This window comes from Anser anser, assembly GCF_964211835.1.
Source record: "Anser anser genome assembly, chromosome: 5".
Taxonomy (NCBI): Eukaryota; Metazoa; Chordata; class Aves; order Anseriformes; family Anatidae; genus Anser; species Anser anser.
The window spans coordinates 55214065-55226907 of record NC_139725.1 but is presented as its reverse complement, the minus strand read 5'-3'; the positions used below and the strand labels follow the sequence as shown (position 1 = coordinate 55226907).

Below are 12843 nucleotides of genomic sequence, written 5' to 3'. Positions count from 1 at the left end.
ACTAGCTACACAAGGACGACATTTGCTATTGCATGTGCTAATGAAAAAATTGCAAATGAGTAGATCCCTGAGATGCAGCTAGATTAACATATGTTCAGTGTGAGTTTGTTAATATGGAAGATGTCAGAAAAATGAAAAACTCAGAAACCTTGATCAAGGCATCAAGACAACAGGACACATCATTTTGACATAGGAATTTTTATAGATCGCATGGGACTGGCAGTACTCCAGAATTAGTTCCAGGCTGAAATGTAATTCCATTCTATATCTTCCTTCGTGTTAGAAACCTGAGTACTGAGTGGTTATTGCACTGAACTATATTACGTGCACTATTTAAGCACACTGAGTACAGTACATGATTATAGCTCTATTTTTAAGCACACTCCTCTTTAATGTGTTTTTACTTAGAATGAATCTGTAGGTTAACGTTGGACTCAACCCGTATACACAGTGCACATGGTTCTAGAGGGAACTCACATTACCTGCCAGTGCTGAGCATGATGAAGAGGGGAAGTGCTCTACAACTGTATGAAAAGAATGAATGATCAGTCATGATACTTTTGCTTTTTTTGCCCATTACAGCTGCTGTATTCATTCCAAGAAACTAAGCACTCAGTGCAGAGAAGGTGGTGGCTGAAGTTCTCCACCTGTTCCTATAGATGCACAGCTTTCTGGCAGCATAGCACAATTCTCCATATAGGCAATTGAACTACCAGAGCTAGTGCGCTAGATGGATAGGAGAAGTTACGTTTAAATGCCTCTTTAGTGCTTAAGGATGTCTCTAGGTGTCACTGGTATTCCTTCCACCTACCTTCTCTCCCTCTGTGCTAATTCCTTCCGGGCCAGTTTCTGCTAGTGAAATTCCTATGGGACCCATTAGTCTGTTTTTTGAGTTTGTGCCACCTGCCTGAGTCCTGACCATGACAAGCCCTGGATCTGTAGCCCACCGCTTAAAACTGAGAGAAAGGTGTTCTCATCCCCCTTCTTTCCTGTCCCACTTGTGGTTATTGCAAAAAGTGTGTGCAGAAAATATCTCATGTTATGCAAAATTTTATGAGAAAAAGGCCTGTTTTCTGATATTGAATGATATATTCAATAAGGTTCTTACCTTTCTGACAGGAGATTTGGGTTCAGAACTTTTGCCTGTTTTGGTGGATTAAAAAATCTTTTACCCAGGAGGATGCTTAAACAATAGCCGGGGTTGGGGATTTTGTAATTGGCACCCTTCTGTGAATGCTCCTGCTTTATATTCCTTATTCAGTATTCAGAGGGCAAGAAGAAGAATATCTATAGAAAACATGTTTTAGAACATTTACCACAGAGGAAGGAGAGCTAGGTCTCTCTCAGTTTCTCAGTTGAGACAAATAAGCATCTTGAATTTGGAATACTGGAGTAGTTTTTTTTTTTTTTTTTTTTTGAGGAAAAAAGGTGTATTTGTATGGGAGGTGGGCAGACCGGTGGAAACCCACTGTGGCAGCTTGGGGGCCTGACTTGCTGCTAGACTAAAATTTCTTGGTGGAGGAAGGGCATGGAACCAAAGCTGAGACAGCTTTAAGTGTCTTTGTATGTGTGATCTTATATTGCACTTGTCTCTGTGTTTCCCACCGACTAGCTTAAACAGCCTTCTGCTTAGTCTGCTGCTGTCTGCGCATCCCATTTCAGTGTGCCTGCGGCCTCTGATTGATTTATGTGTTGCTGCCAGCTTGAGACAGCTAATGTGGTTATCACCTCTAGCTGTTTACCCCACCCGTAAAGTGCTAAATAACTCCAGTGGCTCAGCAGCTGGTTTACAAACAGCTCAAATATCAGTGCAGGGAGGGTGAGGGGGACACTCAGGCACAGTAACCTCATCAGCTGTCTGAAGCTGATCCATCTCTTGTCCACCAGAAATGTTCTCCCTTTGCATTGCACAGGCCCCTAGCTCCAGGCCAGGTAAAACGCAGAGCTGCCAATTGGCCAGGTGCCTGTTCAAATCTAGCTTAGATGCAAAATAATTATATTTTATGGTGCTGAATGTAGCCCTTCTAGTACAGCCTTCACTTCTGAATTAAGTGCTTAGACTCTGTGCTTAATGACGAACCTCATCTGGAAGCACTGTTAAAAGTGAGGAAGCCAGTTCTGAGTATACCTGGTAGTGGGCACTTCAGGAATGTCACTTGGAAATTAAGCCACCTGAGGCTGGGATTTGGCTAGCTAAATAGAGCTCTGCATCTGAGCAAGTTTTTTTAGACTCTGTTTATAACTGTTACTGGAGAAATAGACACTCTCTGATGGTATAGAGCATCTCCTCTGGAAACAGATACCTAAAGAGACCAGATGAAGCATGCTCTGAAATGGCCCATTTCTGTCTGTTGTGTGTTGGGAACCAAGGGGAGCACCTCAGCTGCAGACATTTTATACCAGACCCCTGAAGTGAGGTGAGATGAATCTCTCCTGTGGGAACTTGGATTGAGTTAGGCAGAAGCTTACTTGGAGTGTCAGGGGGCCAAAATTTGGGTTTAGGCTCTCATATCCATTCACAGTTCCTTTGTATATCCAGGCCTTCACACCTTGCACCTTTGAGAAAGGTATAATGTTTCCGAGTGCTGGCAGTGCTTGCAGCAGCATATGTGCCTTCCTGAATTGCTTGTGGTGATGGGGGTGGGCAGTCTCTCTGCTCTGTGGCAGGAGTTGGGTGTAGGATCTGTCCCGGCTGTTTGCATCTGCTGAACCTCAGCCACCTTCCCTTTGGTTGAACCCATACAATGAGGCACTGGGACATGGTCAGGGAACATGGGTGACCAGCTCCATCTCCTTTCCCCTCCACATTTTAAGAACCACACAATGCAAAGTGCTCTTTGGTTTCCTAATTGGACATCCTAATGTGCCCCTTCCTGCACCATCTTTATAGCTGCCTCCAGCTTCTATAGAAAAGAAGATAGTTCCTCCTAGGCACTCAAGTAAAGGTTAGACACAAGTTAGGTTTCTCTAAGTGCTCACTTACTTCCCAGAGGTTTTTTTTTTTTTTTTTTTCGTGTGTGTGTGGGGAGCATGGTGTTGAGATGGGAGGGCGTCCAGAGTCACTTGGCTTAGGGTTCTTCACTCAGCATTATGATTTAGAGGGAGAAGAGAAACCTCTGGGTAGAGATGTCAATTGCTCTAAGTTTCTGGGAAATGTCGAGCTGATATAAACTGTGAAAAAAAAAATCTGCTGTGAAAAGCTATTTTAAATTAGAGTTTATATAACTGAGGGGAAAGTCGGGTTTCCTTTTTTTGTCCAGGTTAGAAGTACATAGGTAGAAGCACATAAATATTTTTTTCGTTTAAATTTACATTTAGTTTTTTTCCATTTCCTTTTCTCTTTCTTGTTCACAGCCCTTGTGATTATATAACAGCTCTCAAGAGGAAGCTGCTAACAAGACCATCTGACATTTTTTTGCCAGCTGTTTTGGTGGAGGCGTGTTGGATTAGACTGAGCTCCACCTTCTCTGATGAGGTAGAGTAACACCATAAAATACAGTTCAAACAGAATGATAGCCTACTTAACCTCTTGGTATTCTTTTCATTAATTTCTTCTTGGATCAATTATTATGTTTTGCCTGTCACAGAACTGGGCTGAAAACTCCTCCGGGCATGGAATGTGTCATTCATTTAAACAACATCAAGGCACACTGTTCATGTTTAATTATTACTTTAATGCAAGTGCTAAACTGTTTTCAGTCACATCTAACAAACATGATTTCTGGGAATGGTTACTGCCTGACCTCAAGTGAGGGCAAGTTAGGCTAAGCCTTGAAATGCTGCATCAAGCTGTCATTCCAAATAGAAGTGAGTTCAGTCATCCTCACGTGAACTATTATATGGATGGTCTGGTGGAAGCAGGATATATTAACTGCCCATCAGAAAGGACATTGCAGTATGCTGATTTATGATGAGTAAATTCTAGAGTAATCCTATTGATGATGCCTAAAAACATCTGCTAACAATGCTGCAGTAGCTAAGTTAGCAATATTGTGTAGTAGATGAAAGCCACCTGTTGGTGAAGTCTTTTTGAAATGCATATAAATATTTCTGTTGGTGCTGTTGCATCAGTTCTTTTTCAGCATTCATTTGGAAATAGTCAGAATATTTATAGGCCCAGCTCCAGCAGAATGTAAGCACGTGATCAATGCTGTTGCTTTCAGTTGCACAAAAAGCCATTTTGATGCAACATTTAGAAATTAATGCTAAGGTCACCTTAATGACCTTTAAAATCTAAGTAGAAATGTTTTTCCAGGATTGGGTGCACGCAGAAAGCAAGGTCTAAGCTGTGTGTATTCAAGAGATCAGTCTGAAAGATTAAGGACAGAAAGCACCATGATATATAATACCTTGGTAGGAGTAGGATTTGCTGGTTTTGATGTATTCCAAATAAACTGCATTACAAGCAATGAATTTTGGGACATCCACAATCACTTCATAAGGCTGTTCCATTCCTATTTTAAACTAAATCAGAGGGCATGTCTGCTTGACTTGACATACCATTCACCCTGATCTCATCTTTATTCTATATAAAGAGTTGACTAACACAATAGCAACATTTATATAAAGATGCAGACCTGACTTAAAACTTCCCACAGGCAGGATTCTAAGGCTTGAGAGTATCCTTTGTATCTAAGTAACATCCACTGAGAAAATTTATTATATCTGTCAGAAGATTTGGTTTGACATCTGAGACCAAACTTTACTGGGTTTCCATTTTTCTCTTCTCTCTGTTTTTCCTGTTTCTCCACTGGGCCACCTTGCAGTCATAGCTGATGCTCATCACCAGTTCGTCTTCCTGATGGTGACATTGGGAGCAGCCATCAAGGCCTGAGTAAAGGTTCAAAACTAAAAAATGGAGCATATATGTGCCAGAGATGTCTACCTGTGCTAGTGACAACCAACAAGTTACCAGATATTGTACCAATATCTTTTGAAAGGGAAATTATAAGTGTGAATGACTGCAAAGCTAGTTGCCTTTTGCTGCCCTTAATGTAGAATCATTAAGAGTTTTAAAACTTCAGCTTAACTGTTGTGTTTGGAGAAAGCTTTCTTTGTAAATTTCCTGGCCCAGAGTGCTCTTGCTTTATGCTCTTGCCACAGTACTCTGTTGGTTTGTCCTGGTTCGAAGGAATAAATCCTGTTTTAAATTTCCTTGGTTTCTTATAACAAAGGGCTCCGGAGGAAAGAAAATCTTCTAATCCTCCCAGCAATAACCTGACATGACCTTCTAAACACACTATTAACTCAAAAATATTAGCAATATTTTGTAGCTGTCTTAAGAGTGTACAATAGAGATAGACCAAATATTGAGAAGAATAATTATACTTGGATCTGAGGAAATTAGTATCTACAGTACAATTACATGTTTTAAAATGGCTAAATGTTAAAAGCTATTTAAAAAGCTGTGCAGTGGAGTATTGTTCAGTAGTTGTGGCAGAGCACAGGCAGTTTTCTGCATGCTCTTTCTAGGCTTATGATTTCCTGACTGTCTTAGCACAAATGACTTGCCTTCTCTGTGCTCTTTTGTTACTCCAATCTGTTTTGTCCTTCCTTCACAAGAGCTAAGCTTTTAGAAGATGTTCAGAGTTATTTTAATATACTCAGTATGAGATATTTCTTGCAAAATTTGCAGGAGGAACCAGTTTTCTGCAAATCTGGTCTCTATATTATATTAGTAGCCTGCCAACAATTGCACACAGCTTAAATGTCAAATAGGTATTTTTAAAAATTAATACTTTTGTACAAATGTAAGTACATTAATCCTACTCATTTGGAAAGAAACTTATGGTACTAAAACATCACACAGATAACTTAAAATTAGGTATCCAGCTTTCTGCACTTATTGGGAAGAGAGAAATATCATAGCATAGGATGCGCAGTAGACAAATTCAGAGAAAAATCAGTAGGAGAAGGTAAAGAAAAGGAATTCAAGCTTGCTTTCTGTAATGTGTGTTAAGATAGCTAAATTCAGAGATAAAATAGTGGTTTGGAGCTAGAAGTTACTTTGATACTTTGAAGCACCTCATTTGTGCATTTTGGTATGCAGGAGGCTGCAGCTGTGCATTCCCTCATAAAATTATTTGATAAATTCTACAATCATTAGTCAATCATTCTCTATTTTGAAATTTCCATTAAATATCTGATCTAAACCTAGTGAAGTCACTGAGAGTCATTCAGTTGCATCAAGAACCAACTGAAAAATAAAAGCTAGGCCCACAGGAAGATGTGGGGAATATGATGCCCCAAAGTGGGATTTACACTGGTACCTGACTCTGCTATATGCCAGTAAGAACCAGTAATAACTCCATTCTCTCTCTGGAGAGGAGGGTACTTTGAAGGTGGAGTTCCCACCTCGAATTCAGTTTTTAACTTAGCTGAGCAGTCACAGTCAGAGGCATATACTTGGTGTCTCTTCCTGCTCTAAGCTGTAAGAACAGTTTTGGGACAAAAAGTATGATATGGAAAGGTTTAAGGGGAGGAGAAAGATGGCATGAGTAGCCAAGCACGAATTCCCTGTGTCTTTGGTGGCTGGTCCTTGGAGTCCACACTCTCTCTTATGGCAGAAGAGAATTGCTGGCAGTGTGGAGACTGGACCAGCAGTTCCACTGCCTATATCATTGACTCTCACACAGTGCAGCCCTGTCATGATGGCCAAGGTGGCTGTAACATCCCTGTTCGCAGCAGGGATTGGCCGTAGTCTGGTTGCTGGATTAGAACGGCTCTGGCTCCTTCAGCCTTGGCACAAGTTTCTTTCATGAGCACAATGCTCTTCCAAGACTGGGTGCACTCACTTGTGAGCTGGTGGCTGATGGGAGATCCTGAGTGCAGGCTGGTCTCTAAATATCATGGTTTGGAAACTTGTACAGCTGTGTCATCTACTCATCTTTTTTTTTTTTTTTTTTTCCTTCATTAAAATGCTTGAGGCCTACTTCAATATGTGTTGGGTGGTGAGCATGCACTCCCCTCTCCTGCATGGGTTTGAAATGTCCTCTTTGTACTGTATTTTCAGTCACGGAAGGTACAACTGTGTAACTCTGCTCCTTGGACAGTGCCTTAACCAACCCACTAGAGGTCATTTGGAGGGATGCACCTCTGCCCTGCTGATGTTGTGGACTTTGCAAGAAAGACCTTTTTGGTCTTACCCTTTTGATTATTCCCCCTTAGTTGTAGTACTTACCCACTGCATGAGCCCCACAGGTTGCTACCACAGGGAGGAGGTTGTGGTAACTGTCAGATATGTCACTGATACAGTGCTATTTAATTAAAATAACATTCCATTAGTTTAAATTTCTCTGAACACCCTCAAGTGTTTCTTTGTTCAGTTCCAAGTCCTCCAGCAGCCAGCACTGTGCCCAAAAAGCTTTCTGCTTTTCTTTGAAGGCCATACTGCTGTCTTCACTAGCCTCTGTGGACCCATCTCTGGACTGTCTCCTTGCTCTCCTGCATGCTTTTTTCTTCTGACAAGAAGTAGCTGTTCTAACAAGCAAAGTCCAACTCCCACTTCTGCATTTGACTCTGGGGAAGATCCTTCAGGCTGCATGGCCCAGCTCCTCCTCCAGCCTTGTCATGCTGATTCGTGATTTAGCCTGTAGCTTCTATTGTTGTATTTATTGCTAAACAAAAGTAATATTTTTTGTTCCCTTGCTTAGGCTGAGTAGAAGATAGTTGTCATGTCCACCAGCTTCCATGAGCTTTGTGGCTGCCTGCTGATCAGAAGGCTTGCTTGCTGAGCACTACCTCATATCCAGCAAGGCAATGTGCAAGGAGCTTGATGGCCTGGCAACTTAAGTAATTTTCCCCTAGGCCGAATGGATCTTATATTCTCCATGGCTTCTAATGGGCTGCATATTCCTCACTGATTTAATGGTTGACTTGTGATGTTTTTGGATGAGTCAAATCTCTGCAATAGTGACACTACATCTATGTATGTGGTAAATGTGAAAGAAAACAGATGTCTATAAAAATCACTGAGTCTGATTTGGAACGACGAACAGTATTATGATTAATCATAGCTGTGTGGCTAAAGTGTAATATCTCTACAGTGTGGGGTGGAAATTTCTTCTTTCACACCTACATGGCTTCTACCTTAATATTTGGATTTCTTTTTAAATTCGGCCCAGAATACTCCACAGTTAAGTTAGGACTGTTTGTTTTGGGAGTAATGATACAATCACTACTGTGTTTTAAAACAGCTAGCACAGTATTGCAACCTTAAATTTCAACATTGATTTTTTTTTTTTCTGGCAATAATTGCACTTTGTTCATATATAAAAGGAAATGAACAGTAGCTGCTGAGTAAGTGTCATCTAGAAATGTGGACAGTGTAGCGGTTGTTCCCCAAGAGATTTCTTCCAATGCAATGTGAATTTATTTGGTGCTGTTTTATAAGGTGTCTCAGACCAAAGCTGAAACACTTGCTGAATGCTAGATTAAAGACAGAATCCTAATCCAGACTTAATCAGACACTCTGAAGCAAAGAGTTTCAAAACTCCAGAGATCAGAAGGCAAAGAATTTTGCAAATAAGTATCAGCCAAGTCCTATTCCTGTAAGACTTGAGGTTGAATAATGAAAGAGCAGTGGCAGAAAGAAATAGCCAAACAAAGAAAAATGAAAGGTCTCACCCTATGAACTAGCTTTAAGGTCATGAACAGGATCTTACAAAATCAACACAAATTCATTACTGGAAGAAGCCAGAATAGTCTTCAACACAGGGGATGTGTGATGAGTCAAATCTGGTCAAGTGATGTATACGTGCAAAATTCTGAATAAACTGGAGTCTGCTAATAAAATTAACAGGCAGTGTCAGGAGAATTTCCATAGTGAAGTCTGTAATTTTCTGGAGATACTTCTCTAGATTGCTAACCATGGTTCAGACAAATCACGAGACAAAAGAATCACCTTTTTTTCACAGGGCTGTATGTATCCTGTAACAGGATTTTGGGAGATCAACGTACAGTCTGCTGTGCAGATGTTCTTTTATTGACTTACCTACTTTGGTGTCAAGGCTTGAGGAACTCTCATGCTCTGTATAACCCTTTTAAGTCCTTGTCCACTGTCTTAAATAAAGACCATGGAATGCTCTAAATACAGTAACAAAGATCCATTTTTTTCTGAGGTATGTAAGATGTAAATTGGAAAATGGACACTGAGTGTAGTTGTTAGATATCTTTCATTTTTTGTACTAGTATTTGAAAGATGGTATTTCTCAGAATAATGTGAGAAGGCTTGGAACATTGATTTATTCCTGTTTCATTCTGTAAATGACTCCAAATTGCAGTAATTTAGAAATCTTAAGGTTCTTTCTATATCTGGATTTTGCATTCAGCGAGCTTTTAGTACAAATATATGAATCTTTAATTCATGAATAGAACTTTAACTGAGCTGAATGCATGAATGTACCTTACAGTGTTCAGGCTTTGTGAGACATTTCTTCTAAATCGGCTTATGAATTTCCTTTTGATGAGCTTAATTGTTGACAGATTTTTCAAAAGCTAGCAACAGCTTGCTTTGCTAGCTAGTGTTCACATGTACCGGATAGTCTTGTGAAGTCCTTTATTCAATTTGCATAATATTTTGCTTCTACTGTAAGACAAAGTGAAATCCTTTGTAGTGAACCTAACAATATTATACATATGAAAGGCATCAATCCTAATCAAATAAAAAAACACTGAAAAATCACCCTCCAGCTTTTTCTTCAGGACCTTAGATTATGTAAAGCTATATATATATATATATATTTTTTTTTTTTTCCCAAAGGAATATTCTGAAAAAAAGGTCCTAAATAATAAGGTGTTATCTCCCATTCAGTGAAGATATTTTCCCGGTTACTTCAGCACATCTCTAAGTGTACTTTTTATTTAAGATCCCTCAAGTCAGAATGCATTGCAAATACAAATATATTAATTAAATCAACAAAACTAGCAAACTTTTTTGTCCTTTTGCATGAAACAGACAAATTCTACATCTTATTATATCCAGAGGTTTGTATTGCTGGTGCTAATGTGTTAAAATTTCTACCTTTGCATACTATTTCTGGGGAGTATAGGTGAAGAGAATGAAATTTAAGCTAAACAGTGGGATTTCTAGCCATAATGGTGGTTGTGGATATCTGAGGGTAGTGAAGCATGCAGAAGCCTCGAAAATAACTGACGTGTTTTCCTCCAAACATTTCTGAAGAATTCTTGTCCGTTAATAATGCCTTAAAAGTAATAAAGACTGGGACCTCTGTATTCTAGCCAAATGAGGCCACATCCTACAGTCCTTGCTTTGTGTTTAGTGGAGTAAATTTCCCATTTGCTCATGATAGGATGGGGACTGAGAACTGAGTAAGGGTGGCAGGATGGGAATTGGTTTGTCACCTCTGACAGTGCGTTTGCAAACTGCTAGAACCACAAATGAGCTCAGTGTTTAGCAAGATGGTGGATGCCAGCATGAAGCTTGGAAGTGCCAATTTTAATTAAAAACTGCATTTTCAAATCAAGTTCCTAGTTAACAATGGGTGGGAAATTCTTCCCGCCATATAAGCTTTCTGAATGCTGTGTTGACTGGCAAGATGGGTGCAGCTTCTCCTTCCACAAAAGTGCTGCTACCATCATCTTCCCCCTCACCTCCCCCCACCAGAAGAAAAAGACTACATTGTTTGTGGAAACTCTCCTTGTTCGTGTCCTGCATTTAGGCCAGAACAGACAGATTTTATTTTGTCTTCCCCACCCCCCTTCTTTCGTTGTTAACAATGGAGCAAACACATGAGATTAACATGGCTCTTGACATGGCTCAGTTGTTTGCCATTTGGAAACTACTGATTCTTCAGTTGTATAATTGTAAAAAAAAAAAAAAAAAAAAAAAGAATCAAAAGATTCAGTCATTTTCTGTTTATTCCAAAGATGGGGAGAACAGAGTAGTAGAGGAGAGATGGGGGAAGCCAACAACAAAAAACAAATTAGTTTAAGAACCAGCATGTTCCCCTTACTTTAAGGAACACAGTAAACATTTCAAAAGTGCATGCCAGCTCATTATCTAACTTGGTCTTCATTGACTTCATGAAAAACAGCAGCAGTTAAGCAATGTTTGCCAAAAGCAAATCTGGGTATATGTATTGCTAAAAAAATGTGACACCCATTCTGTACAGGTTCCTTAACCTGCCACACAGAGGCAAATCAACATTTCATCATTATCCTTTCTTTCTGTTGTTTAGCCCTTTGATGATTGCTCTTCTAGTCTGTTTTGAGCATTGTTTATGCAAAATTCTGGTATGACCTATGACTTGAATAGTTGGCCAGAAACAAACCTCTCCAAGTGTTTAAAGATGTAGAGACAGCTTCAGTAGTATAATCTGGACTGCAATATCTTTTAGAAAATATCTCTTTTACAAAGTTTATTGTTTGAAAAATCTTAAATGGCATGGGCTGTTTATGAATTCCTTCTTTAGTAAAATTTAAGATTTAGTTTGTCATTAATTTCACTTGTATTTGTAATGAGCATTCTTTTCTAGTTTATGAATACAATAGGTAGCTGTGTTTTTCAGTCAACTTAATGTATACTTGCAATTTGCAGCTATATTACTGAAATTATTGTGACAAAGCATTTGATATACTATATATTCAAATATAATTTTTTATTATGATAACAAATGATACAGTGTATTCCATGAATTCTTCTATATGGATAAATTACTCATTCTTTGGTAAACTCGTATCTCTTTATGTCCAAAGCACATAAATTCATAAATATTTTTAATCCTATTGAACTTAGTTTCCCTTGGGAATTACTTTTTACTTAAGAGAAGTGCAAGCATCTGTTTAACAATTGTTTTAGTAAATAGTTTAAAGAACATTTATTTCGAAACTGTGCAGGCTTTTTCCCATAGCCCTTACGTTTTCTGGTATGCCCGTTATTGTCTTGTGGGCATTGATTTCTCTCATCTTAGGTCTCTCCCTTCAAAATTAACAGGCCATTTTAGCAAACTGTGTTTTGCTTTGTAATCTATAGGCTTCTGTCATATGTTTAAAATTCAGTGTTGCTTCACAGTTCTGATAATCAGTTATTCTATTCCAACATACATCATACTCTTACTTTTTATGAGTAAAGGGTAAGGACATTGAAAAAAATCTTACTTTTTTTTTCTTTTAATATACAGGTTTTTTTTTCTTAATAAAAAAACACTTCAATTCAGAATTTCTTAATGGATTGGGGCATTCTGTTGGTAGAAAACAATGCCACTTTCTTATGTTTTTTGAAACATTTATCTCATTTTCCTTTGGGGAAAAATAAAACAGCTGGTGAAACTAGGATTTCAAAACGGAAAAAAAGAATGCTTAAATAAACTTCCATTTAACATTTTATCAAAAGCTGGAAAAAGCTGGTGAAATTTAAATCTCCTCATCTTCCATAATTCTCCCCTTCTTTAAATATTCTCTTTGATATAGTTACAATTTTAAATTGTCATGAGGACCAGGTGACAGAATACAGGTTTTCCTTCTTTCTCTCTCTCTCTCTCTCTCTTTTTTTTTTTTTTATTTTGAGGTAGTTATGTCCAAAACAGAGTATATCAGCATGTTCCAATATTTATTTCAGGTTTTTCTTTGTTGTTAAGCAAAGATTGCTTCACTCCCATGGCATGGTTACTTCAGTCGTCGCAGTACAATCTGGAAAATACATTGACATGAAAAATCAAAGTATCACACTTTGAGAGCAGATTTTAAACAGAAGTAGAAAGGACATTAGCACTGTCAGTAGAAATAACTGGACCTCGACTAATAGTGTTGGTCAGGGAAATGTCAGAGGAAGAGCGTAAGGGCAGAAATACAGTCAGACCGAAGGTCCCAGTACCTTGTATCTGA

The 12843-nt window shown here is 38.8% G+C and overlaps 1 protein-coding gene across 5 annotated transcripts in view; it reads left to right on the top strand.

Moving 5' to 3' along the window:
• LOC310901091 (uncharacterized protein) overlaps window positions 1–12843 on the top strand; it is a 247086-nt gene that overhangs the window by 26387 nt on the left and 207856 nt on the right. For all 5 annotated transcript variants that reach the window (XM_083840149.1, XM_083840147.1, XM_083840148.1 and 2 more), the window contains exon 3: window positions 3355–3475. The gene's annotated coding sequence lies outside the window, so the exon portion shown is untranslated. The remainder of the gene's footprint in view (window positions 1–3354; window positions 3476–12843) is intronic.